Source organism: Triticum urartu, chromosome 3A (assembly GCF_056163025.1).
Source record: "Triticum urartu cultivar PI428250 chromosome 3A, HENAU_Tu73, whole genome shotgun sequence".
Lineage (NCBI taxonomy): Eukaryota > Viridiplantae > Streptophyta > Magnoliopsida > Poales > Poaceae > Triticum > Triticum urartu.
The window spans coordinates 187,288,835-187,299,039 of NC_141875.1; positions in this window are offsets into that span (position 1 = coordinate 187,288,835).

A 10,205-nucleotide genomic window follows, 5' to 3' on the forward strand; every position below is an offset into this window, starting at 1 on the left:
AGCTCGTGCATCATTGTCTTGAAGTTCTTCACTTCTTGCACGCTGAGCTTGGCCATATGCTTCTTGAACTGAGCCTTTTCATAGTCAATCTTCTGCTTCAGTTCAACAATGCGCTGGGCAATAGCAAGTTCTGAAGAAATGGCGCCTTGGAAGGCGACACTGAGGCCAATAGGTAGCTGCAGATCTTCAAAGCTGACATTTGGCGTGTCAAACCACTCATCAATGAAGTTGTGGATGATGGTGACATCAAAGAGAGGCAGATCATTGATGATTTCTGCTTCTTCTTTGCTCTTGATGAGTTGCTCAAGAGCGTCATCTGCAAGATCTTCATCACTTGACAGATCAATGTCGTCATTGCGCAGGATGGCAGCAGCTGTTAGCTCTTTGCCAGTGTGAGACAGAGGCATCTTGGCCTTCTGGGGCTTGGAGATGCGTGATAAATCTTCAGACTGCACATTGTCTTCAGGAAGTGCAGTTGCCAATGGCTTCGCCCTTGAGATTTTTGGTGAAGGGACTAGCTTTGAAGCTTTCGGCTTCTTCAACTGCTTTGGCTTCGGCACTGCAGGCGTGTCATCAGACTCAGTGTCAGCCGCAGGCTCATTCACTGCAGTCCCTTGAACCAAGATGTAGGTGATGAGGCCTTCAAGGTTAGCGAAAGGACCGATGACATTGCGTTCTGCATGTCGTGTGCCATCTGCCCTTGGAGATGAGGGACCAGGGTTGAAGTCTAACCCAAAAGTCTTCTTGTTCTGCTTCGCAGAGTTTTGAGCAAACTGGAAGTTGCGCTTGAACAGATTGTCGTCACAACACCATAGCAGTGACGGCGAGTGTGCATCAGCAGGCTATGGTCCACGGACCATGCATGGATAGAAGCCTTGAGCAATGGCTTCATCTCTGGACCTGGGTAGAAGATTCTTGAATAGGATGTCTCCCCATGGTCTCTTGATGGCGTTTTTCTCAGCATACTCCTGGGTCACAAATCTGTATTTGAACCATTGTTCTGCCCAATATCTTCGAATCCATTGGATTCGGGTCTTGCGCTGACTGTAATCCTCTTCAGGATCTGTCTTGTACATTTCTGAGAGTTCATCTGGCAGATCTCTGGAGGTCTCACCACGACGCTTTCTGCCACCCTTCCTTGCTGCCTTTTCTAAAGCCATAAACTTTAACTTGAAAGGCTTCAAGCCGTTCAAAGGCTTCAAAGGTTTTCGTTTGCTGGACCAAGAGGAACTAGCTTCGGGAGAATTTATGTGATGCTGTAAGAATTCTGCAAATGAATGCAGGCTATGAGAACCAAAGGATTCTCCCACGGACATGTACCTGTGACAGCATTAAGGTGCGATGGAAGGGGAAGTGGTCATATGCATTCTCAGAAGATTTTGAAGATAAATCAGTTTAGAAGACATTGACCTCATCGTGCAAAGACATTCACTTATAGATAAGAAGTTGGTTCCAGATTTGTACGAATCCATAGATCAGTACAAGTGAGGAATCTAACTACTTTGTGAAGCACAAGTGAATATACTAGGCATGTTATGAGATGCAGTATGAGAGAGATCTAGCTTGTGTGAATAGAAACTGCTTGTGGTAGAAAGTGACAGATCAATAGGATCAATAGTGCTGTAAAAAGGGAGTTTTATTTACCACACTGAGAACTGCTAGACGGAGTGGGAGATGAGGCCGAGCATTTCACTCTTCCGTGCCCTAACTTGGCGACGGAGGACACCTACGGCGACGGCGGAGAGGACGATGTCCGCGGTCGGCGTGAAGACGGCGTCGGAGAGGTTGCGGCAGCGAAGCGCTTCGTCACCGGCGTCGTCGAGAGCTAGCGGTGGCGCTAGGGTTTGTGCGAGGGTGGAAGAAGAGATAATGACCGCTGTGAGTGTGTATTTATAGGCACAGGGGCAGCACTGTGCTATTACACAGGTGCCCCTAGCGATTCGCATATGAGGAACACGTGGCCAGTATGCGGAATTTTGGGGTTTGTTCCACGTCCCACGCACGCCTGGATTGTCGGGGTGGTCGTTCCTACTTCTCCGGATTTCATGTGGAGGAATGAGCATTGAAAACGGACTTAATGGTTGTCTCTGTATCTTCTGCTGACAAGGATGCAGAGAAGACATTCGACAGTTTCAATAGAATGCATATGACTTGGAGAGATAGAGTTTGAGATAGAAAGCATAGAGAAGTTGGGGTCCGATCACATTCACTTAGTTCAAAAGATTCAACACGAAGACATAGCTATAAGTGAATGCTGTAGAGGACAGAACACTAGCATATATATATATATATCTATAATCAACATAGTGAAGATAATCATGTAAATATGTTGAGTGCGAAGCCAAACCAAATGTGAAGACATTGCAAGGTAATGCCATGAGTGAAACACTTCAAAATAGAACGTTTGGTGGTGGCGTTACCCACCGTATAGGAAGTATTAGACCCAGACATGGCGCACAATTATCGTGGCGCTCCGAAGTTAAATTCCACATTAATGTATTCACACTTAGAATATATGTCTTCATTGATTGAAGATATACTTCACTTCGTGTGTTGCACATCTAAGTCATCAATATTCATATGGGTTAGGATGTGTGCCTGATCACAGGACATTTGAGGATTCCAGGATATTTAGCTCACACCGTAACTTGCAAAACCTCTTCTCATCCAAGGGCTTGGTGAAGATATCTGCCAATTGCTCTTCAGTGTTGACGTGTATGATATCAATGTCTTCCTTCACAACATGATCTCTGAGAAAGTGATGACGAATTTCAATGTGCTTTGTCTTCGAGTGCTGAACTGGGTTGTTGGCAATCTTGATGGCGCTTTCATTGTCGCAGTAAAGTGGCACTTGCTTCAGATGAATGCCATAGTCCTTGAGTGTTTGCTTTATCCATAGAAGCTGAGTGCAGCAAGATCCAGCAGCAATGTATTCAGATTCAGCAGTGGAGAGAGATACACAGTTCTGCTTCTTTGAAGACCAACATACAAGTGATCGTCCCAGAAAGTGACATGTGCCTAATGTAGACTTGCGATCAACTTTGTCACCAGCATAATCAGCATCCGAGAATCCAACCAGATCAAACTCTGAGCCCTTTGGATACCATAATCCTAGAGTTGGGGTGTGAGTCAAATATCGAAGAATTCACTTCACAGCTAAGTGATGCGACTCCTTTGGTGCCGCTTGAAATCGAGCACACATGCAAACACTAAGCATAATATCTGGCCTAGATGCACATAGATAAAGTAAAGAACCAATCATGGAGCGGTATACCTTTTGATCGAACTCTTTACCATTGTCGTCAGGACCCAGATGATGTTTGGCTGGCATTGGTGTTGTGAAGCCTTTGCAGTCTTGCATACCAAACTTCTTCAGGCAATCTTTGAGATACTTCTCTTGAGATATGAAGATGCCATTGCGTTGTTGTTGTATTTGAAGACCAAGGAAGAACTTCAGCTCCCCCATCATGGACATCTGATATTGCTCTTGCATCATATATCCAAACTCTTCACTGTACTTCTGATTGGTGCAGCCGAAGATAATGTCATCCACATATATTTGGCACACAAACAGTTCACCATCATATGTCTTCGTGAAAAGAGTGGGATCTAGGGAACCAGGTATGAAGCCTTTGCTCTTCAGGAAGTATTTGAGCGTGTCATACCAGGCCCTAGGGGACTTGTTTGAGGCCATACAGTGCCTTGTTGAGCTTGTATACCATGTCAGGATGTTTTGGATTTTCAAAGCCAGGCGGTTGTGCAACATACACTTCTTCTTCAATCTTGCCGTTGAGAAAGGCACTCTTCACATCCATTTGATATAGAAGTATGTTATGATGATTTGCATAGGCCAGCAGTATGCGTATGGCTTCAAGTCTAGCCACAGGAGCAAATGTTTCATCGAAGTCAATGCCTTCCACTTGAGTATATCCTTGAGCAACGAGACGAGCTTTGTTTCTGACAACTTGACCATGCTCATCTTGCTTGTTGCGGTATATCCATTTGGTGCCTATTATATTGTGCTTCCGTGGATCAGGACACTTAACCAGTTCCCATACATTATTCAGCTCAAACTGTTGAAGCTCTTCTTGCATAGCTTGAATCCATTCAGGTTCCATGAAGGCTTCTTCAACTTTCTTGGGTTCTGATATTGAGACGAATGCAAAGTGCCCACAGAAATTTGCTAGCTGAGTTGCCCTTGAACGAGTGAGTGGACCAGGTGCATTGATGCTATCAATTATTCATTCAATCTGCACTTCATTGGCAACGCGAGGATGTACAGGGCGAAGACTTTGCTCTCGCTGTTCATTGTCATTGTTGGAAGGAATGTCTTCAGGCTGAGCATTGTCTTCATGTTGATCAGGTGCTGAAATGATAAGTTCTTCTTCAGGATGAGCTTCAGAAGGTATAATTTCTCCAGTTCCCATTAGCTTGATTGATTCACTGGATGGAACTTCATCTAGCACACTTGGCAGCTGCTCTCTTTGTGAACCGTTGGTCTCATCGAACCGCACATCCACTGTTTCAACCACTTTGTAATGAAAGAGATTGAAGACTCTGTAGGAGTGCAAATCCTTTCCATATCCAAGCATAAAACCCTCATGTGCTTTTGGTGCAAATTTTGAGGTGTGATGTGGGTCCTTGATCCAGCACCTTGCGCCAAATACTCTGATGTAACTGACATTTGGCTTTTTGCCAGTAAGGAGCTCATAAGATGTCTTGTTCAGTAGCTTGTGAAGATAAACACGATTGATTGTATGGCATGCAGTATCAATGGCTTCATGCCAGAATTTTCTTGGGGTCTTGTATTCATCTAGGATCGTTCTGGCCATCTCAATTAGTGTTCTGTTCTTGCGTTCGACGATGCCATTCTGCTGTGGCGTGTACGGGGCTGAGAATTCATGTGTGATGCCCAAGGTATCAAGATATGTATCAAGGCCAGTGTTCTTGAATTCAATGCCATTGTCACTTCTGATGTGCTTTATCTTGGCGCCAAAATTGTTCATAGCTCGATTGGCGAAGCGTCTGAAGACATCCTGCACTTCAGTCCTGTAAAGGATTATGTGCGCCCAAGTATATCTAGAATAATCATCAACAATAACGAAGCCATAGAGGCAAGCAGTAGTAGTTAGAGTTGAGTAATGAGTGGGACCGAAAAGATCCATGTGAAGCAGTTCGAAGGGTTGAGTAGTAGTCATGATTGTCTTCGAGGGATGTTTGGACCTCGTCATCTTCCCTACTTCACAGGCACCGCATAAGTGGTCTTTCTTGAACTTGACGCCCTTGATGCCTATGACATGCTTGTTCTTCGCAAGGGTGTGGAGGTTCCTCATGCCACCATGTCCAAGCCTCCGATGCCAGAGCCAGCATTCTGAAGCCTTTGCTAGAAGACATACTGCAAGCTGTGGCCCTGCTGAGAAATCTACCACGTACAAATCATCTTTTCGATACCCTTCAAACACTAGAGACTTGTCAGATTCCATTAGTACAAGGCAACGATATTTTCCAAACATTACGATCATGTTCAAATTGCAAAGCATTGAGACAGACATTAAGTTGAAGCCAAGGGATTCAACAAGCATGACTTTATACATGTGTTGATCCATTGAGATTGCAACTCTACCTAGACCCAATACCTTACTTTTACCAGTGTCAGCAAATGTGATGTGGCTCTTGTCGGATGGACATAAGGTTGAGTCCATAAGAAGACTTCTTTTGCCAGTCATGTGATTTGTACACCCACTGTCAATAATCCATTCTGAAGATGCTGGTGTCGTACCCTACAGTGCAGTTAGGGGGATAGGCTTCACCAAGAGCATTGTGAAGCAAAAACATTTGACGAACCAGTGGGTTATGAAAGCTTAGATCCAGGTTAGGACTAATATGGAGAGTAGCAAGCGATTCAGGTACGAAGTACATAGTAAAACCATTTGGGCATTTGATCTTGCGCCCTACAAGATGTTTAAGGTCCCCAGAAATAGCGTCAGACGATTTTGGTTTTCTGCTGGAGACCTTTCCCTGCAAAAGAGAGTTAAGCCTTCTTAACCACCCACATCTTCAAGGGTGGCTTAGAAGCAATAAGTCTAAGTGTAGTATCTGAGAATTTTTGGCTTTGAAGCCTTAGCAAACAGTCTTGCAGGCGGACAATAGTACTCATAAGAATAAGCAGAATAGTTCTTGGTCTTATGAACATGGCGGTTTGATGAACCGCTCTCATATTCATATGCCTGAGTATGATTTTCCTGCAAAACATTTGCGTTAGTGCAACTCAAGTGAGTCATCTGTCTGTATGAAGCCTTTGGACCGTATGAAGCCATTAGTCTGAGGTTTGTCTTCTTCATGTGAGGTGTCATGATGACATTCACAGGAAGACTCTCCAGACACCTTTTCGGAACCCAGATCTTCTTCATAGGCGGTCCATTCCTGCAGTTAGTACCAATGTACATGGCAAACACTTCACCATTCTGATTCTTAAACAGTATATAGTTTGCATCAAAGGATTCATCAATGATAATGGGGTTAGCACAAGTGAAGCCAGATAGATTGGATGGATCTGCTGAAGGTTCCTTTGCATCAACCCACATGGTTTTGGGGTACTGCTCAGGTTTCCAGTAAGAGCCATCTGCATTCATTTTCCTTACGAACCCTACACCCTCTTTCCTAGGGTTTCGGTTCAGAATCTGCTTTTTCAGGACATCACATAGCGTCTGATGCCCTTTAAGACTTTTGTACATCCCTGTTTCAAGCAATGTCTTCAACCTAGCATTCTCATCAGCAATAGCGGTGGTATCCTCAGCAGAGGGGTTAGTTACCGCATCAACAGTTGAAGATATTGCAACAGCAGTAGCAGTAGAACATTCAGCAACAGAAGTAGCATTATCACGCTCAATGCATTTAAGCATGGTGGTTCAAAACCTTCCTGAGCAGGACTGATCTGTTCGGCGCGAAGTGACTCGTTTTCCATTTGAAGATCTTCATGAACCGCTCTCAATTTCTCAAGATCTTGCTTCCTTTGAAGATAATCATAGGAAAGCTTTTCATGAGTTGTTGAGAGAGTTTCATGACGACTTTCAAGTTCCTGATACTTAACGTGAAGATTTTTTATGTCTTCAATTAAGGATTCAGATCGAGTCATTTCAGCACCTAACAGATCATCGCTTCTATCTAACAGTTTTTGAATATGTTCCATAGCTTTCTGTTGTTCAGTTGCAGTTTTAGCAAGTGTTTTGTAGCTAGGTTTTGAACCACAATCAGAGTCATCGTCACTAGATGTTTGATAGTGAGTAGTGCGTGTGTTTACCTTGGCACTGCGTGCCATGAAGCAGTAGGTAGAAGCGGAGTAGTCCTTGTCATTTGCATCGGTGTCGGTGATGAAGTCATTGTCTTCAGTGTTGAAGATGGACTTGGTAACGTATGCTGTAGCCAGACTTGCGACGCCTGAGTCGGATTCCTCCTCATACTCCACCTCCGCCTCCTCAGAAGTAGACTCCTCCTCTGAATCCATTTCCTTGCCAACAAACGCACGTGCCTTGCCAGATGAGCTCTTCTTGTGTGATGAAGACTTTGAGGAAGACTTGGAAGAAGACTTTGAGTATTTCTTCTTCTTCTTCTTGTCGTCAGAGTCATATTCCTTGCTCTTCTTCTTCTTTTTGTTCTCATTGTCCCACTGTGGACACTCAGAGATGAAGTGGCCAAATTTCTTGCACTTGTGACATGTTTTCTTCTTGTAGTCATGAGCAGGAGCTTCATCATTCCTTGAACTCGATCGGGAAGACTTTCTGAAGCCTTTCTTCTTGGTGAATTTTTGGAACTTCTTGACAACCATAGCAAGTTCCCTTCCAATGTCTTCAGGGTCATCAGAACTGCTTTCAGATTGTTCTTCAGATGAGGAGACAGCTTTTGCCTTCAAGGCACGAGTTCGCCCATAGTTTGGACCGTAGATCTCTCTTTTCTCTGAAAGCTGAAACTCATGTGTGTTGAGCCTCTCAAGTATGTCAGACGGATCGAGTGTCTTGAAATCAGGACGTTCTTGAAGCTTATTTGTGATGTCAGTGAGTCGGTCAAATGTGTGCTGGACATTCTCATTGTCATTTCGCTTGAAGCGGTTGAAGAGGTTGTGAAGGACACTGATTCTCTGATCTCTCTGGGTTGAAATGCCTTCATTGACCTTGGAGAGCCAGTCCCAGACCAGCTTGGATGTCTTCAAAGCACTCACACGGCCATACTGTCCTTTGGTCAGATGACCACAGATGATATTCTTGGCAGTAGAGTCAATTTGAACGAATTTCTTGACATCAGCAGCAGTGACACCTTCTCCAGCCTTGGGAACGCCATTCTCGACGACATACCATAGGTCGACGTCAATGGCTTCAAGATGCATACGCATCTTATTCTTCCAGTAGGGATATTCAGTTCCATCGAAGACGGGGCACGCAGCGGAGACTTTAATTATCCCTGCAGTCGACATGGCTAAAACTCCAGGTGGTTAAACCGAATCACACAGAACAAGGGAGCACCTTGCTCTGATACCAATTGAAAGTGCGTTATATTGACTAGAGGGGGGGGTGAATAGGCGATTTTTATGAAAGTCTTCAGAACACGGGAGTCTTGAAGACAAAAGATAAAATTAAACCTATTACCATGCAGCGGAAGGTAGGCTACACTAGGCAAACCATAGTCAAGTATTCAATGAAGTGAAAGCACAAAGACTAATAGCAACTAGGTAGTAAGGATCAGCTAGGAAGATTTTGTGAAGACAAACAGAACACGCAGTCACTCAGTGAAGACAAATGATAGAGCAAACATACAATGACTTCACAAGGAGTAATAGTAAGTAAAGTGAAGTGAAGATGAAACCAGTGACTCGTTGAAGACAATGATTTGTTGGACCAGTTCCAGTTGCTGTGACAACTGTACGTCTGGTTGGAGCGGCTAGGTATTTAAATCTTAGGACACACAGTCCCGGATACCCAGTCCTGAACATGCAGCTCAGGACACCCAGTCCTCACCGTATTCTCCTTGAGCTAAGGTCACATAGACCTCGCCAATCACTCTGGTAAGTCTTCAAGGTAGACTCCCAAACCTTCACAGACTTCGTTCACCGGCAATCCACAATGTCTCTTGGAAGCTCAGAACGCGACGCCTAACCGGCTGGAGGATGCACAATCCTCAAGTGTAATAAGTCTTCAGATCACACAGACAAGAAGACTTAAGTGATGCCCAATTCTCTCTAGCTCTGGTGGTTAGGGCTTTATCCTCGCAGGGAATTCTCTCTCAAAGGCTTCGAGGTGGGTTGCTCTCAAACGACAAAAGCCGTACTTTCAATCTGAGCAGCCAACCATTTATGGTTGTAGGGGGTGGGCTATTTATAGCCACTTGGCAACCCGACCTGATTTGTCCGAAATGACCCTGGGTCACTAAGGAACTGACACGTGTCCCAATGGTCAGATTTCAAACTCACACGACAACTTTACTTGGGCTACAAGCAAAGCTGACTTGTCCCACTCTGGACAAGATTCGCTCTCATAGTTTTTGGTTTAGGCATCACTTCAGTCATTCTGACTGGTTCTCTTGGACCCCACTTAACAGTACAGTGGTTCCTATGACTCAACACAAAAGAAAAAGAACTACGAAAGATCTAAGTCTTCGAGCTCCATAGGCTTCATATCGTGTCTTCTCTTGTCATAGTCTTCAATGTGAATATCTTCACATACCACCTTTGACTTCAATGTCTTCATAAAGTTTTAGGGGTCATCTCTGGTAGTAAAACCGAATCAATGAGGGACTTCTACCTGTGTTATCCTGCAATTCTCACAAACACATTAGTCCCTCAACTAGGTTTGTCGTCAATACTCCAAAACCAACTAGGGGTGGCACTAGATGCACTTACATGTTTATCAATTCTGAGAGATGGCGAGTTGTCGGCTTCTGCCCCCATGCCGCTAGTGCTGGGGTGTTCGGGGATAAAACCTGAGTGCTCTTTTTCCCATGTTTGGGTCCTTCGAGGGAGGCGCTCAGCCCAACGAACAACGAAATCGGACTATAATGCCTGAACACTCTCACTTAGCCATAGAATTCTATAATTTTAAATTTCGGCGAAGCCCCTGGTATTCGGAAGACTGAGTTCGGGGCGCTATCCACGCCTTGGCCGGACAGAGCCAGCTCCTCGCCCTAAGCGGCATAAGTCTTTAGGGACTCGAAAAAAC